This window comes from Marmota marmota, unplaced genomic scaffold, assembly GCF_001458135.2.
Source record: "Marmota marmota marmota unplaced genomic scaffold, marMar, whole genome shotgun sequence".
Lineage (NCBI taxonomy): Eukaryota > Metazoa > Chordata > Mammalia > Rodentia > Sciuridae > Marmota > Marmota marmota.
Window position 1 is genome coordinate 29,396,739 of NW_026000082.1, and position 17,891 is coordinate 29,414,629.

Consider the following 17,891-nt stretch of genomic DNA (forward strand, 5'->3'; position numbering starts at 1 on the left):
AAATGTGGTGTTAGAATTCAAATTAACACTAATATCTTCAGATTATACACTATTATTATTATTAACTTTATTATGTTAGTTCAGAAGGTGGTACTTCTGGATCTCTGTCATTTCCCTGGGAAATTTACATCTCATTAATAGGTAATTAGGCTGCTCTTGGCTAAGACCCGCACTGCTGTTTTGTGTTGAGATCTTTAATAGGCATATTTTAAGACCGTTAATGATAATTAATAACAGTAATGACATAACACCCTAGTAAAGCATGCCAATTATTCTTTCCCTAGCCTTTGTTTAAAAACTTAAAAGAATAAGTGATGCTTTCTTGAATGAAGCTATAGCAATAAGGAAATACACACTACCTTTTGTCTTGGCCAGGAGCACGGCACACAAAGACGAGTCCTACCTCCTTGGCAAAAACCTCCCCGAGTATTATGGGTATGGGAGAGGCAGTTTGATGCTTTAACCCAAGCAATTAAGGGCTCCTGAAAAGATCTCAGTTATTTTTAACTTAAGATTCCTGAGACGGCTCCTAAGAAATTTCCACATGCCTTTAATTGAGGGCTTCTGACATAACTCCACTCCACTTTAACTGATGGCTCCTGACAAAGACCTACATGTTTTTAAAGTAAGTATGCCCAAGAATACCTGACCTCTTTTTAAAAAATGACCATTTCTTCCCCGAATCAACTCTGTGATCTTAGTCATCCTGGTTAGAACTTCACCCTGGATTTAAACTAATTCTTTCCAAGTTCCTTACTAAGAGAGGCCTTTGCAGGAGACATTTAAGTCTTTCTGGCCATAGATCCTTTTTCCGTATATTAGACCTGGGGACACGGACTGTGTCTGGGGGTCAAGGAGGGGGACTGAGTCAGTGACACTAAAGGACATGCCTGCAGAGGCTCTGGGAGTGACTGATGTAGGGGTCCCAGCTGGGCCCTGGCTCCTCTTGGTGCCCTCATTTAGCAATCCTTGGGGATCATTGCCTGAGGCCTTAGGAATCAATAAAATTAAATGAACTTTGAAATCTAGTGTCAGTTTCGCTAGTCTTACGTCAAGTGTTTAACAGCCACATGTGGCTTGAGGCTACCATATTGGCAGCACAGACACAGAACTTTTTCATCAGATTCACAAGGGGGGGCCTGTCATGCAAAAGAGGTCACAGCACATCAGGGAGAGGTTAGAGGCCAGCGGGTCCCTCCTCTGTCCTGCCTGGCACAGGTCAGGCAGCCCAGATCTGAGAGTGCTCAGCATTGTACAGGGAACCCCCAGGGCATTAGCCCAGGCCTGTCCTATGCAGCCACATGATGGTGTCAGACCTCCAAGCCACTGGCACTGAGAAAGTACGGTGAGGATCGGGGAACCCTGGGCCAGTGTAGACGGGCTGCTGTAACTCTGGGTTTCTGTGCAGTCACCCACACGGGATTTCTGCACGCTTGTCAGGATGTGTAGCTGGCTGACCTTGTACCAAATACTCTGGTGGGTCACCCATAAGCTAAGGCTGTGGCTATCACCGAATCCTGTTGGTTCTGCTCAGGGATGAACCATGAGGCAACTTGTGCATCCAGAGAAAAAGTGATTCACACCTACTTTGGAGACACCCAGGGTGGAGGAGCAAGGAGGAAGGAGGAGCAGGGCAGGCACCCACGTGACCTATGCCCTGGGCTCGCTCTGTCTCAGGGCTGCCCCCCGTCAGGATGGCTCCCTCAGGTTCCCATTCACCACGTAGCGGGCTCCATTTCAAAATGGCATCAGGGCGCGCCTCTAGGTCGCTGCCCTTGGCTGGTGGCCCTGAATGTGCGCTATCAAAGCGGGTTTGATCATCCGCCCTCATCTGGAGTGTGAGAGCAGATAAGGGACTGAGCCGCTGCTGGGGATTTGGGAGAAAGGTAAAGTCAGGTGAAGGGTGTCAGTTCCTGGCTGCCAGGGCTTCAAGGGAAAGATCAAAAGGCCAATAGTCAAACCCTGAGATGACAGGGGATGCTCGATTTGTAATCCCCAGGGGCAGGAGCGTGGGCCTCTGGGCGGGAGGGAAGGGGCTGGGCTCTCCTGAAGCGCTGACTGTAGGCCCGGGCACTTTACATACATTATCTCATCTAATCCCCAGACAGCGCCGGGGAGCTGGTCCTATCTCCATCTTACAGATGTACCTCTCGGCTTCAGGGCAGTTGTGTGGCCGCTCAAGGCAACTTGTTGACCAGGAATTTTAAAAGGCTTTTCTTGTCCTGCTCTTTGATCCCTGCAAAAGTCCTTGAGTAAGGCAGAGGCCAGGGACTCCATTTCACAGGCAGGTAGACTGGAGCTAAGCCAGAGGCAGGAAGGATGCAGAAACCCTGCAGTGTCTCTAGTAACCTTCTAGGGTGACTTGAGAGAAAGAGCAGGACACCCAAAACTGGAATGGTTTTTGGTATAAGTATGTCCCAAACATTTTGTGGGCTATACTTACACTAAAACATTGTATGTCTGTTTGAAATTCGAATTTAACAGAGCCTCTGTATTTTTAATTTGTTCAATCTCACAAGCTCATTTTTAGGCCTGAGTTCTGAAAATAGGTCTCAGGAACCCTCACACCCTGGGTTTTCCCGTGTCCTGCTGTACCAGCAGGGCTGTCTGCCCTTGAAGGTGGTGTGCATGCAGACATCTCTCGGTGCGCACACACACAAGCACACTGACACAGGTCCACGGGCAAGTGGGATTATGTCGTATGTGCAGCTCTGCAATCTAGTTAACGAGATCCATGTTCACAAAACTGGCCCTGGTTTGACCTTCCTAATGACCTTCCTAATGACGCTCAGTGAGAGAGCCACTGGTGATTTGAACATACCCCAGTTATTTAGCCAGTCCTCCTCTGTAGACATTCAGATGCAGAGCAGCCTTATACATACAACTTAAGCCCTTGTCTAATTATCTTCTTAAAATAAATTCTTGGGAGTGCAATTGCTGGGTCAAAGAGTTTGCAGATTTTTACATTCTGATATATGATCCCAGAGTGTCTTTAGAAACGTTATGCCGATGCGGGCTTCCGACCACTGTGCACCAGCAGGCCCAGGCTGGCTCCCGCGACCTTGCCTGGGTTGTTTGTTGGTGAGCTTTAAATCAGTTTCATTGATTAAAATGGGTGGAAAAAATGAAATCTATGTGTGGTTATAATTTGCATTTCTTTGATTATAGGTAAGGTGGAGCACCTGTCACCACTTACAGGCCATTTGTAGATCATTTTGTAAATTGCCTGTCCCAGTTTTTGCTCACATTTCCATCGGGCATTAGTGTTTTTCTTATCTTCTTCATAAGTAGTTTTTGTATATTAAGGATATTAATGCGATGGGCTTCCTTTTGATGTGCAGCCGTTTTAATTTTTACGCCACTAATTTTAAATTCTAATTTTTAAAATTTTTCTCTTATGACATTTCCTTTCGGTGCCCTGCTTGCCAAGGTCTTTTTCTGTGCCAAGATCAGATAACTATTCATTTAAATGTTCATCTTAGTCCCTTCATTTTATTTTTTAATTTTTTCCCTTTGAAGTCCTTCTGGGGTTCAGTTCCGTCTGTCCTGGCCCCTGTGACACCCTTTTTTCTGTGTGTGTCATTTTTGCCTGAGTGTGGTGAAGCCTGCGTCTTCCCTAATGGGACCCCCTGGCATCTGTCACCAAAGCCTCTAGTCTAGCTGCTACCTGGGCATTGCCATTCCCACCCCAGCCCCCAGACTTCCCACCTGCCTCTCGCCCAGCCCTCAAAGGTCACATGGAATTGTTTATGTCTGTTTCAGGTTGATCACCATATAAACAAGAGTTATGAGCATCCCAGGATGTCCATCAGGCAAGGGTCTGGATAGGTTTTCAATGCCTAACCCTGGCTACACCTTTGCATTTTAGCATCGTAAATCGCGTGCAGTTGCCCTAAACTCGTGGGAAGGAGAGCCCATCTGTGACTGCCGGGTCTCAGTCTGTTAGATCAGTTAAGTGGTCTAGACCTCGAAACAGGCATTTCTTTGTTTAGTGAAGTCCAACTGTGATCTTGGTAGCTCACCATCAACTGCAGGAGGCTTCCTTAAAATTCCAAACTATTCTTTTATAGAAAATGAGGGACCCTCATTTTTGCAAACTGCTGGGTGACCCTAAGGGAAGAGGTGGCGAAGATCAAGGATTAAGATGGTGGCTCTGGGTTGAGATGCCTGGAATCAAACCCCATCTTGTCACGCACTTGCTGTGTGACCCTGGGCCAGCATGTCATTTCTCTGAGCTTCTTTAAATAGGCCACTGTGCCTGTAAAATCAGGATATGAACCATACAGGTGGAGTATCCCTAATCTGAAATTTGAAATACTCCCAAATCCAAAACTTTTCCAGTATCAATGTGATAGCCCCTGTGGAAAATTCTATACCTGACTTCATGGGGTGGGGAGACACCGTCAAATCTCGGATGCACCTAAAGTGTTGTATAAAATTATCTCCAGCCCGTGTGTCAAAGGTCCATAAACTTAAGTGAATTTTGTGTTTGGACTTGGGTCCCTTCTCCAAGATATCTCATTACATATATGCAAATATTATAAAATCTAAAAAGATCCCAAATCGAAACACTTCTGGTGCCAAGCATTTCCCATAAAAGACACTCGGCCTGCGGTTGGTTACTTCATGGAGCTGTCGTGAGGATTGAGGGAGAGAAGGCGCAGATCACAGGACGTGCTCAGCACAGGACCTGGTGAATTGTCAGCACTTGATAAATGTCAGCTCATTAATTAAGTCACTCTCATCCTAACCTGACTTGACTGGGATTCTAACAGGAGATGGAAGAAATATGTCAACTCCACAGGTCACAATCACAGCTCCACCCCAGCTCCCGGGCCCCTGAGTTTGCATAAATGCTCAGTCCTGCCGTTCATGGTGAGTCTCCTCTTGCAGGAGGACCCTGGCTTCTTTGGGGGAGGAGCAGTGTTGTCACATGCAGGAGCTTCTTCCAGCCCCACCTGGGCCTGTGTCCTCAGATAGGGAAGCAGTGTCAGGCCCTGTCACCTGGCACAGGAGCTTATGAGCTCAGGAACTTGGTGCTACCATGGTCTTGCTTTGTATCGGAGGTTGTGGCCTTAGAGCTAAAGGTCTAAGCCCAACAGTCTCTGTACATTGGGGGTCATGGGCTTGAAAGCTGTGACCCCCCAACCCACCCACCCACACACCACATTTTCTACATAATTAACTGAGGGAGTTCACAGATGCCCTGCAGCCCCCCTACCGCAAGATGAACCCCTAACCCATCCAAAAAAGTGAGCCCAGACTTTTATCACTCATGCAGAGTTGTTGGAGATCTGTCACTCATGGAGCTACTGTTTATTGAGTGTCTACTGTGTGCACTCCTTGGGTTTCCATCTAAGTCCATTTCTATAGTCACATGAGTGCCCTCCATCCTTCTCCATGTCCCCTCCCAGAGAGGACCAGGGAGGAAGAAGAGGTGCTCCGAAAAAACACCTCGGTGTGCTCTTCTACCAGAGGGAGGTCAACGGTGCCATCTCTGTATGGGGTGGGGCATGTCTTAGTGGGGTCCGATGCTGCAGTCTGGCTGGGCACAAAATAACCGAGCCGCCACACAGCCTTGTAGGTTCAAAACAGGAACTCCTTTATTCTCCACACTCCCGCCAATGCCGTGCTCCCGGCCTTCTCCTGGGACACACCAACCGGAAATCCCTCCTCCGGAAATCCCTCCCCACGCACTTCCCCAACCAATGGGAACTCTCTGGGAATCCATGGGAGAACTCCAAAGTAGCAGGCTGAGGTGGACAGCAGGGGTCTAATATACAATTGAATACACAGCTTAACATAACCATTATCATCTCAATGGCTTGCTGGCCTCACCTCTCAACCACTCTGTTCTGGCAAAAATGCCATGAGTCATTCCAACTTGGCTATGGCTCTCAGCAGTCTGACAGGTGCATCTGTGAGGGTGGGACAGACCAACAGCTCCTTGTCTTGCTGAACCTGTTGAGATAGGTGAGGAGCAAGCATGGGGTCCCAGTGTTCCTTCTGTGGCTCTTAGAGGGGGAGGTCGGGTTGAGGGGGATCGTGCCTCTGCACACAGGGAAACCAGGGTCCAGAGATGGAACCAGGGCCCAGCCATCAGAGCAATGGGCCATTCCTGAGAGTCCCCCACAACCGTCTTTTTTAGTTACACTGGCTGGTTCTCCTCTCCTGTCCTCAGCTTCCAAGATAATTTCCTCCATTCTGCAATAGTCCCACAATTCTAGGACATCATGCAGACATCTCAAAATTGGGCTAATGGAAGCTATTTGATAGTAGATGAATATACAGATATAGATATAGATTTCAATATGCAATGTGCACATCCAGGCCGCCCTGAGCCAGAACAGTGGGGCTGCCGGAGCCTCCTCCGGGGTGGGGGCGACCGACATCCGTTTCCTCTGCCCGGGACGGCATGTGCTTCTTGAGAGAACCTGCTCCATTTCCGACGGCTGTGCCCTGGGAGTTGGCGAGCATTCATTTTAATCAGCACTGTGGAGTAGCAAATGAATACACAGAGATGTGACATTTGAGACAAATTGGGCAGCACTTCTCAATAAGTGGGGAATCAGGATGATTTTCCTATTACGTCCTCAATAATCCCCCAAATAGCCCGTCACACACAGAGATGCTCCCTGCTTTGGGAAGCGGCATCAGCACAGCTCAGGATGCTATCGTGCCAAGGGCTGGTGTCCGGACCCTCCTCATGCCAGGGTGTCAGATGGGGTGGTGGCACCTTCCTGCAGGGAAGGTGTTCCTCTGAGTGCTCCTCTGCTCCTGTTCATTCATTCATTCATTCAGTGCTTCCTGAGCACCTGCTGTGGCTGAGGGCAGGTAGGCTTTGGATAAGCAGTGGCCTCTCTGTCAAGGAGCCCTGGACCCAAGAGTGTCGGGGAGGATGACAGCACTGTCACAGGGCTCAGGAAGATGTGGCTTCCAACCCTGGCTGTCCTTCATACTAGTGCGAGGACTCAGGCAAGTCTCTTGACCTCTCTGAACTGACTTTTTTTTTTTTTTTTGCAAATAATAATAACACTTGCCCACGTCAGTGTGTTGAGATGAGGGTCGAAGGATTCCTGCATCCGTGGTGCCTGGCAGAGTTGCTATTCAGCCATCACGCTTGGTCAGGTCTCTGGGGGTCAAGTTGGAGCTCTGCTGGTCCTACTGTGTGACCATGGGCAAGGCACTGCACCTCTCAAACCCCTTCTGTGGAAAACGGGGAAACACCCTCTTCTTTCAAAGGAGTTGCAAGCACTAGTGGCAAACTACAGAGAGCATCTAGCATGACATTTGGCACATAGTAGTCACTCAGTAAAAGGGAGCTGTTAGAATAGGGCATGGTGTGTTTTATGGGAGTGAAAAAATATCTCCTTCCCTTGTCAAAAGGCTTTGGTCAGTCAAGCCTCCTGGTTCTCCAAGGGCCACACTGTCACCTTACTTCTTGTTTCCTCTGACACTGTCACACCTCAGTCAGGAGGGACCCTGCCATACAGCCAGGGTTTTTTCCTCCTGCTCTGCTTCCTCGTGAGTTTGTATGTCTAGGACCTTGTGTGCCAGTTAGTACAAGTGGCCCCAGGAGAAGGTCCCATGAATACGTGGCTTGGTGATGGGGTATGGGCTGGGTTTTAGTCCTCATCTCCTCTCTGCCTGGGCACACTTTCATTATACTCAACGTAAATACATGGTGAGCTGGCCCCAGACCCTTTCTACAGCTATTCATTATTCACAAAAGATTCATAGAATCATTACATGCCAGGGCTTGAGGACCTTGAAGAGGTTCCACTGAAAACACTTAATTGTTTCCAGGATGGAGCCCGAGTTCTTTACCTGGCCATCAGAGCCCTATACGTGAGCCGTACGTCCACCCATCCTCCTCCAGTCACGTGCGCTTTGTCTGGTGCTTGGATACACCACATTTCATCTTCTCACTCATCCTGAACCCCACCCCCCCCCATTACTCTGATCTCTGCTCAAATTGAATGAGTCCCGGAGGCCCCTGTGCACAGTGAGGCCTGCAGTGTCCTCTCCCTGCCCTCCGTGTGACTCTCTCCAACACGCGCATCCTGTCCCTTGTCTGCCCACAGCCAGCGTGCCCCACAGAGCACCCAGGTTAGATGGCGCTCAGGCTCTGGGGGAGAGCTGACGTGCAGCTCCGTCAGCTGGTCACCAGAGTGGTTTTGAGCAAGTCACATCACCTCCCCTGGCCTCCCCGTCACAGCAGGACAGTAACGACCATAAACCCTACTGCAGGGGACTGTCACAGGGAAGAGATGAGGCCTCGTGTGTGAGGCTTTGCCAGTATAGAGCAAGCACTCCGGACGCAGAGGTCTGGCCGTTGTGATCACAGTCCACGGTGGTGCCTCGCCCAGGGTCCGGCATATAGTAGGTGCTCAATGAAGACTGGTGAAATAAGTGAATGAACACTCGATCATCGCACCCACCGTAAAAGACCAAACAAGAAAGGAGATTGGCTCAAGGTGCCAGGTCCCATGTTCCATTGATTCTAAGTTGCTTAATCTGAAGTACCACTAAGAAAGGAAAAAAATACTGCCAAATACAGCGTGACGTGCCACCGCTATGAGACGCATCCCAAGTACAGAGGCATTAGGTACACGGAAAAGCTTGCCCCCTGGATGCCCCTAGAAACAGCAGCCGTGGGATTGCTTTGGCCAGCCCTCAGCCTTGGTGCTGGTGGGCTCAGTGTTCTGACCTCGCCCGTGGCCTCCTTATGGCTGGGCTTCCTCCTTCTCAGCATTCAGGTGGAAATCCATGGGAGAACCTGTGCGGCTGTGCGGTCACCTCTTAATTTATTCTCCTAGTTCCAAGTCTCATTACTTCTCAATTTTCTGCATTGAACTCTGTTTAACACCTATTAGCCCAGGTCTTGAGCTGAGAAATGTCCTTTTCATGGGAGACGGCAGGGTGCCCAGGCTGGACCCTCCCTCCCATGTCTGTACCCAAGCAAAAGACCACAGGACCTCAAATGTGGCTCCCTGGGGATGCTGCCAGCCCCCTATGATGCTTCTCACCCCAGGTGGGAACTCGGAGGTGACCCTCCCTGTAGGAGACAACCAGCCTTCAGCCACTGCTCCTGCAGGGACTACAGCTGGTCACCCGTCTCCCTCCTGTTGACAGGGATCAGGGGACCCCATCAGAGCTTTTTCCACTGACCCAAGCCTTGGAGGCTCAGGGGACACTTGCCTTTCCACCACCTCTTCCTTGGGTGACAGCTGCCAGCCCAGGAGCCCAGCATCCACAGGGAGAGCAGGCGTCCTCACAGAAGTACCACAGGGACCGTTCAACCCACTCCTCCCACCGTCCCCTTGGTTGCCGCTCAGCCCTGTGCCCTCACCCATGCTGCAGCCACCAGGAGCCCCGGGGCTCTGAGATGGAGGAAACCCAGGAGCCTGGAGCCGGCCCCTGCCAAGCACCTCTGTCGTGCCCTGCGGAACCAGGGATGGGAGACACCCACACACCAGCTCAGGAGCAAGGCTTCGCCAGACGGAGAGGCCCAGAGAGGCTGGCTGGTTACCAGCCATGTCTTAGGACTGGCACAGACCCGGGAGTGAGGCTCGTGAGGAAGGGGGTAGAGAAATGACCGCTCAGGCCCCGTTAGGCCTCAGGGCCTGCCCCCTGCAGGCTTCCTGGCCTGGTGGCCCCAGAGCTCTCCCCCACCCCCACCCATCTCTGCCCGGATACCCCTTCCCCAGAGGCCTTTCCTGCCACGCCCTGCCACCTGGTTCCCTGTCACCCTTGGATGATAAGACCATTTGTCCCTTTGCCTGTCTGCCTCTCCCTGGCCTGCACCTGAACTTCCTGGACTCTGTCTTTGGTGCCTTGTTATCTATGACCTGCTGCTCCCACAGGTCCTAGAAGAGGTCGGGCACAGGCACGTGCTAGTAGCTCAATAAATACTTGTTGATTGAGTGAAATCAAAGGCCAGAAGAGGCCTAAGGATTGGAGCAACTGAGAGAAACCCGCAGGGCAGAGAGGGGACAGGGAGGGGACAGAGAGGGGACAGAGGGGACAGAGCGGAGCTGACGGAGCGAGGCCCAGGCTGGGAGGTGGACCTTGTTCGCAGAGATGGGCCGTCGCCCAAGCTCCTGGTCAGGGAGGTGACACCATGAGAGGTGGGCTTTAGAGACAGCATGGACGGAGAGGCCCGACTGGAGGTGAGGGGCTCGGGGACGTGGGGGACGCCGCCATGCCAGGACTGGGGACGCGAGCTGGACCCAGCCAGCGTGGGGACAGCGCCTGGCTCCCCACGTGCTCCGAGCATGCATGTCTGAGCCGCGGGGGAACAGGAGGAACGTGTGTGGAGCCCCTGGGCTGTCACAGCTGCTATACAAAAATGTTGGTGACATTCTTGCCTGATCTGCACACTTCTGACATGACTGTAACTGAGTCACCAAGCTCATGGTGACAGTCCTGATGAATCGGTGAGTGTTCCAGTGCTGGGGTCTCTGGTTAGAGGTGATGGGGCTGAAGCCCCGGAGCTCCTAGTTGGAAGTTGTGCAGAGCAGGGCGGAAGAGCCAGTGTGCGGGGCGAGATGACTGTACGGATGACAAGAAGGCTGGCATTGCTTCACCTGTCGCCAGGAGCCAGGCCCTCTTCTAAGTGTCTCACATTTTAACATTTGATCCTTACAGCAGTCCTATGAGGTAGGCACTGCTATGATTCCCATTGCACAGAGGAGCCCAGAAAGGTTAAGTAACTTGCTTGAGGTCACACAGCTAGTAAGGGGTTGGTAGAACCTGGGTTTGAAGCCAAGCAGATTGACTTAAGCCTGTAAAAAGGCATGTAATAATTGCACATAATTGGGACTACTGGATCAAAATAAAATACCCCTTTATGACAGGGAAACGATGCCAAGCTTTGTATTTTAAAGAACCTAACAAAGAAACAGATGCAATCAGACAATATTCAAATGTGGATGTTTTTACAACAAGAACAACAAAAAAATAAAACTGGTGTCAAATAATATTACACCAAATATGGAAGCAAAGGATTAATGTCTGCAGTTTCTAAAGAGCCCATCCAAAATGATAAGAAGGATGCACGGACGTCCGCACCCGGGGAAATGCGCTCCGCGACTGCGCACACGGGAGGCCGTTGCTCTCCTGGGTTATGGGTGCCCCCCGAGTCCAGGCAGCGCGAGGCACTTGAACCGCATTAAATTAGCTCAACGACTTGAGAGGGTGAGACGGGGCTGGAGTGGTAGCCCAGAGACGGACACCTCCGCGCATCGCCGCTGGTGAGGTAAATGAGTCCCTTGAGAATCCAAGTTGACAACATATATCAGGAGTCATAAAATGCTCCTGTCGCTGACCCAGTAATTCCCCTCCTGGGAATGTTTCCTATAGAAATAATTCAGCAGCTGAAGAAAGTTATATGCATGGAAATGTTGATTTCAGCATTATTTATAATGATGAAAAATTGGAAACTGTAAAAATGTCCAACAATCGGGGAATGGCTAGGAAAATTATGGTAGATCTACCTAATGGATTTATGCAGCCATTTAAAATTATAATAGCATTATTTAGTAATACAGAAAGATGTGTGTGATATTATTCTCAGCAAAAATAAAGCGGAATGCAAAAATTGTTGCTTCCCATTTATTGCACCATGTAAAGTAGGTCTCCTATGGACAGGGACAGGGTGGAAATAAAAAGGGAGACAATTGGCATGGGAGAGCAGTGAGCTTGTGGGTGATTTTTTTTTTTTTTTAAGATTTCTTCTTTATGGCTGCTCTAGTGTTGTTTGTGTGACTAATAGCAAATGGGAGAAAAGCCAAAATCAGAGTAAACCAAAATGAAAATCAACTGCAATGAATTCCTAATTTGTGCAAAAGTGACATAGAGGTTTCAGTTGGCTATGCACAGAACACCAGCCAAATGTCACATGGTTCTATTAATACGAGTATAGATTCCATATCTTGGAGAGGATGCATTCAGGGGAAGGAAACTTGCATAATAATGCACTGATCGGGAAGCAAGATGTTTTTGAGGGTCGTGCACTGTGTCTCCAATACAAGACCCAAAACAGAGTAGCTACCTGGGAGGAATGAAAGAGAAAAGTAATGACCACACAAAGAACAGCTCAAGAAAAGATGAGTGACATGAGGGTTTGTCACAGAGATGATGAATAAGTGTTCACTCTGGGCTGTTCTAATTAGCAGAACAAGGTCCAGAGCAAAGATAGACAAAATGTAAATAAGAAGAAGTGGTTTTACATAGCTTCAATTACCCTAAATGGGAGCAGGCTGTATTGTGAAGTAATGAGTTCCCCATTTCTGGAGGTGATCAAGCAGAGGTCTGATTGACCCAGACCTGCCAGGGATACAGTGGGCGTATTTCTCCAGCTGGTATACATCCTGCATTTCACTGAAGTCAACACTGTGTTGATTTTAAGATGTATGCCATCATTTTTTGCACCATTAAGAAAGGAAAAACTCTGCCAATTCAATTATGACCTATCTTTGAATGTAAGACTCATCCTGACTTGGGAAATGCTTCAATATAGAAAAAAAAAATATCAATGAAATGTTATGTATCCATGGAGGGCATGGGGTATGGTGGGAATGCCCAAATCTGTAGGGTAATCATGGTCACCTTCCAATCTTGTCAGAAAACCACAAAATATATATATATATTTGAAATGTTTCTTATAGAAATAATTTAATGATTTGTTATTTAATTTACATATTCTTTAAAAATATTAAAAATTTAAATTAAAGTTATTTACATAGAAATTAAATCGGGAGCAAATATATATTTTAACTAAATATAATTTCAGATACAAAATCTATATGGAATTATGTAAATAAATATGTGTGTGTGTGTGTGTGTGTGTGTATGTGTGTGTGAGAGAGAGAGAGAGAGAGAGGAGTGGCATCTGTTAAAACACGGAGGAGAGTGTCCGAGCTGCCTCTGCAGGGCTGTCGGTTATGTGCGAGCCCTCGGACCCCGGACCTGGACCCGGTGTGTGCGCACAGTTCTTCTGCACAGTCTTGTGGGGGCCGTGGCTGCGCGGGCTGGGTGGGCCCTGGATGCCTTCTGCCATCCGTGACAGATCTCAGAGTCGTTCCTTGGACGGGCCCGGGACACCGTAACACCACTCTGAGTCAGCAGCTCACGTCCACTAGCTCCGTGGACTCTGATTCCAAAGCACTCCCTAAGCTCTCGCGCGGTCTCAGCAACAAGAAGCCCTGGGTGACCAGCAATGGCCGGCCTTCCCTGCTGTCCTGCATCCCAGCAGGCTCTGGAACCTCTGTCCCCCTTACTGATACAGGAGGCTGCAGGGGCCAGAGGAGGCGTGGGCAGGTGGCCCCCGGCACAAGCAGCCTAGACCCCTCACCTACCCGGCGCCCGCACCCAGACACCAGGACAGGCTTGCACTGGGGGTTTATGGTGCTGGTGTTCATCCGCCACTCCCCGTGTGTCACCTGGGGAATGCTTGTGATGTCTTAGAGCTTCGTCTCTGGGCCTGGAAGTGGGCACTTGCCACCGCCTTGCCGAGTGGGCCTCCCCCTCCGAGGGCTCTTCAGGCCCTGGGACCCCACGAAGCGCTCCCCGAAAGCTCCCACCTCCATCTCAAATAGAGGGGCCGAGCTGGGCCTTGCTCCTCCTGGGCAGGGTGTGGAACACGGTGACTCCTGCGGCCCACCCTCCCGAGCCCCGGAGGAGCCCCGTCCCGAGGCTGCGCTGCGCCCAGCTGCCTCGGAGCTCAGCGCGGTCCTGCGGAGAGGCGCACGTGGCTGGCTGGCTTCTGGCTGCGGCTTCCTGGGACACAGAGTCTTTCTTGGCTCCTCATACCGCCCAGTCGAGCACACGCAGGAGAGAATGTCCCCAACACTGTGAAGGTTGTGACAACCTAGTTTCTTTGTCAATCTACCATCCATCCATCCACCCATCATCTGTCACCGGTGGGGCCAGCCAGCCAGCCCCCAGCCTCGATCACTGACTGTGAGCAAGGCCTGGAAACCCAGGTCAGGTCTAGTCTGGGAGGGAGATAAGAAGTCAAATAGCTGGATACAGTGAATAACTGCTGGAGGGAGGAGGGCTTGGGCACCGTGGTCTCTTGGTCACTCACTGGGAGATGGGGACTCCCACACCCCACCTACTGGGAGTCCCCAGGGCTCTGAGTCAGTGCACCCCAACCTCCAAGGGGAGAGATTCTCTGCCTATCTGGGGGACAGAGATGCAGCAGGGGGCTGGGGCAGAGTGAGGAGTGAAGGGAGAGTCACTCCCAGAGAGGGGATGTGGCTTTTGCTCTGAGTGTGAGGGGCCCTGCGACTCAGCTGTTGTGTTGAGGATGTGATGAGGGGGACAGAGGCCGGAACGGGTAGGCTGGTGGGTGTGGGGAGTGGACAGATTCCAGGGCGAGTTGGAAAGTGGAGCCGGCAGAACAGCTCACAGATGGAATGGGGTGTCAGAAGTTAGCGGTGGCCCCAAGGGCTTTGCTGCCCACACTTGGCAGTGTGGGGCCTCCATTGATGACAATGGAGATGTCTACGGGTTGGGCAGAGACAGGTGTGCAGCGTAGACAGTATTAGCACCAGGATGAACTGGCAGGTAGGCATGTTGGAGGGAGGGGACCTGTCCATCACAGGAGCCTGGGTGTCCTCAGCAGGTGGGTAGTATTTGTAGCCACAGGGGGAGGGGGACAGCCTCCGAAAGTCGAAGAGACCGAAGAGAGATTCTCTTTACTCGCAGAGCTGCACTTGCCCCTGGCATCCAGAGGCCCCTCCCCCCTCTCTGCCAGGTGGGCGTCTGGGCATCAGTTCTGTTTCCTGAGTCTCGGGGGGATGCAGCTCAGTTCCTTGCAGAGGTCCAGGAAAGCCAGGGCAGCCTGCAGGAAGGATGGGTCCAGGGTGAGCTGGGCCTCCTGGGGCTACCTGCTCCTCCTTACCTGCTTCCTGAGGCAGGTGCCCGTCCCCCCCCCCCCCGGCCTCAGTGAGTGCTGGCTGAACAGGGATGCAGGGTCCCCGAGAGGGGGTCCTCTGTGCTCAGAGGCGGCCTGTGTGCGGAGGGGGGCTGGGGAGCCCGTGGCAGCAGACAAAGGCTGGCCCGCACTTCTGTGGACTGGGCACCTATTGCCCTGGAACTATGGATTGAAAAATCCATAGCAGGCGTGACAGTGAGTGATAATACTTAAAAGGAAGTTGCGACGTTGGCATTCAAAGCGGCCTTCCCCAGAATGCCTATCCGGCTTCCCGCTGCTGCGCCTGAGAGAAGGCCCCAGCACTTAGCCAGCTTGCTGGTGGCTAATCAGTGAGTCTGCAGTGTGGGCTTGGCCTGCGGCCTCTTTCTAAGGGCTAAGTGTTGGTGTAAAATGTCAGGCCTGAGGGACACATTGCAAGAAAGCACTGGCCAGTCCTGGTTACTGCAAAATGCAGACAAACTCTGGGAGAGGCAGATGTGACTCCTTTGTCCCTGTGCCCTGGTAGCTATAATGAGAGGAACTGTCTAGGATTTGGCAGTCTGTCGTTGGCCTTGCATATGGGACTGTGTTTTGGAAGGAGGATCATTCATTCATTCCACAAGTTTTTAATGAGCACCTACTTTGTACGATGTGCCAGGCAGCTTGAAATTCGAAGCTGAAAGAAGTGAGCAAAACCAAAATCCCTGCCCTAGGGAGCTTCCGTTCTAGTATGTAGGGGAGAAAGTGGGCAAGCTAATATGTTAAATACCCTGTGGATCAATGAGCGGGGACCGTGGGGTGGGGATGGGTGGAGAAGAGACGCATGGGATGAAAGGCACAGATCGTAGTGTCTATTAAATATTCAGGGAGGTGCAGACAGGAAAATTAGAGAAGTATCCAGAAGGACCCAGGAGGCCTCGCAGCTCCAGGGAGATGGCTCACAGTGGGCTGTGAGCTGAGCCCCTCTGTGTGCTGGTTCACCCCAGGAGAGGTCATTGCAGTGGGCGGCTCGGGGAGCCTGGAAGGAACCAGGGCAGCCAGGGGAAGAGGCTCCTCCTGGAGGGTATCACACAGGACCTGCCGCGGGGAGGAGGCTGTGTGGGGACCAGGGGTCAGAGCCTGAGGAGAAGGCAGTCAGCCTGAGCAGCGCACCGAGGTGTCCAGAGATGGAGGTTGCACAGGGGGGCTCTATTCTCAGATGCTGCCACCGGATGAGCCGGGTTCACCCGCAGGGCTCCCCAGTCCAGCGCCGGGTAGAGGAGGTCAGCAGCGGCAAAGGCGTCTGGGCACTTCTGAGACATTCTAATGGTGAGGGGAGCTGTGGCCTGGGAACAGCCTGCGTTGCTGCAGGACGCTGCAGGATGAGGCTCAGCCCCTTCACCTCCAAAGGGCCTGGCTGTCCTGGCCCCGCCTGTCCTGGCCCTGCCTGTCCTTCCTGACCCCTTTGTCTGGCTGCCCTGGTTCGTTCTGGGCATTTGTTAGGCTGAGTTTTTGTGACAGGGGAGCGAAGGCCGTTTTAAAACTGAGGAGAAGGAGCTTGCTGGAGAGGAGAGAGGGGATGGCCACGTCCTGGGGGGAGGCGGAGGGGCCCTGAGCAGCCGGAGGATCCCCCAGGCTCTGAAGCTGCTGGGGGTCGTTAGGGGTGCTGTGGGTGCGGATGAGTTTAAATGCCCTGTGTGTGGTGTGTGGTGTGTGGTGTGTGTGTGTGTGTGTGTGTGTGTGTGTGTGTCAGGGGCCGGAGGGGGTGGAAGAGGACGCCGGGGAGCTCACCTGCAAATGTCTTCATTTCCTCAGTGACAGGCCTAGGTGGGAAGGGTAGTGAGGACTTCACACCATTCATTCATTCATTCATTCATTCGCAGACAGTTATTGTGCACCACTGTATGCAGGGTGCTCAAGAGGTGCTGTGAATACAGTTAACAGCACAGATCTGTCCCCAGGAAACATGCAGTCTCGCAGGGAGGAGTCATTCGACAAATAGCCACACCAAGAAACGTGCGAACCCGGGCCTGTTACCCAGCGGCTCTCGCAAGACTTCTCTTGGATTCTCAGCTGGCAGCTTTGAGAGCCGCCCTCCGTGTGCTTAGAGAAGGCCCTTGGGAGCCTGAGCTTGTCTGCTTTGTCCTTCTGTTGAGCAGGAGAGGACAACGAGAGCTCCCTGTGGCAGACTGCTAGAGACTGTCCTCCGTTAGCCAAGCGTCCCCTGACTTGACCCAAGGTCGTTTTCTTGGTACTCAGGGCCTCGCACCTCTCCATCTCGACTCCCGGAAGTCCCTCCCCTCCACGGTGCCTTAGGACCCGCAGGAGACAAGGCACAGGTGCAAGGGCTGGGATGAGTCAGGAGACCTGGGTTGAGGTCCCACTCAGGCCCTCACTAGGGGGACGTCCTGGGGGAATGCTGACTCCTGCTGTCCCTTCTTCCCATGGCACTTGAGAAGTTTAAATGAGAGGACACGTGGGAGGGTGGTGGTGAAACCTGATGAGCTGATTACACCTGGGGATTTCCTCTCTCACCTGTGCCCACCTGGAGTAGGAGCCACAGGCAGAGGAGGGCAGGGAACTGGAAATTTCAGAATCCCGGCTGGCTTTGGCATGCTTTGTAATGCACGATTGTTGGTTGGTTTAAGTGAGGTCGCCAGGCTTTTTCAAAGAGTCAGACAATTAATACTCAAACCGCAGCTTGACAGGCAGATTTGAATACATGTCACCTTATTTTCAAGACCACATGTCTTCCTTTTATATAGATTGTATTCCATGTTCCTGAGAGATGGTGGAGGATGCTCACCAAAGCACAAAGGAGAAAATTAAAAACATCTGTTATCTGACCCCCCCTATATATAACTGCAATTAATATATTGTTATTTATTCTTCTTGGGTTTGTGTACATAAAATTGGAAATGTATATATAAATATAAACCCTTATATATGTATATATTCTGTACTATTTATATTGCTGTAATTATTTAAC

General features: G+C 51.3%; 1 protein-coding gene across 3 annotated transcripts in view; it reads left to right on the forward strand.

The window, feature by feature from the left end:
- Csmd2 (CUB and Sushi multiple domains 2) overlaps window positions 1–17,891 on the forward strand; it is a 546,044-nt gene that overhangs the window by 103,520 nt on the left and 424,633 nt on the right. The gene's annotated exons all lie outside the window — the stretch shown is intronic.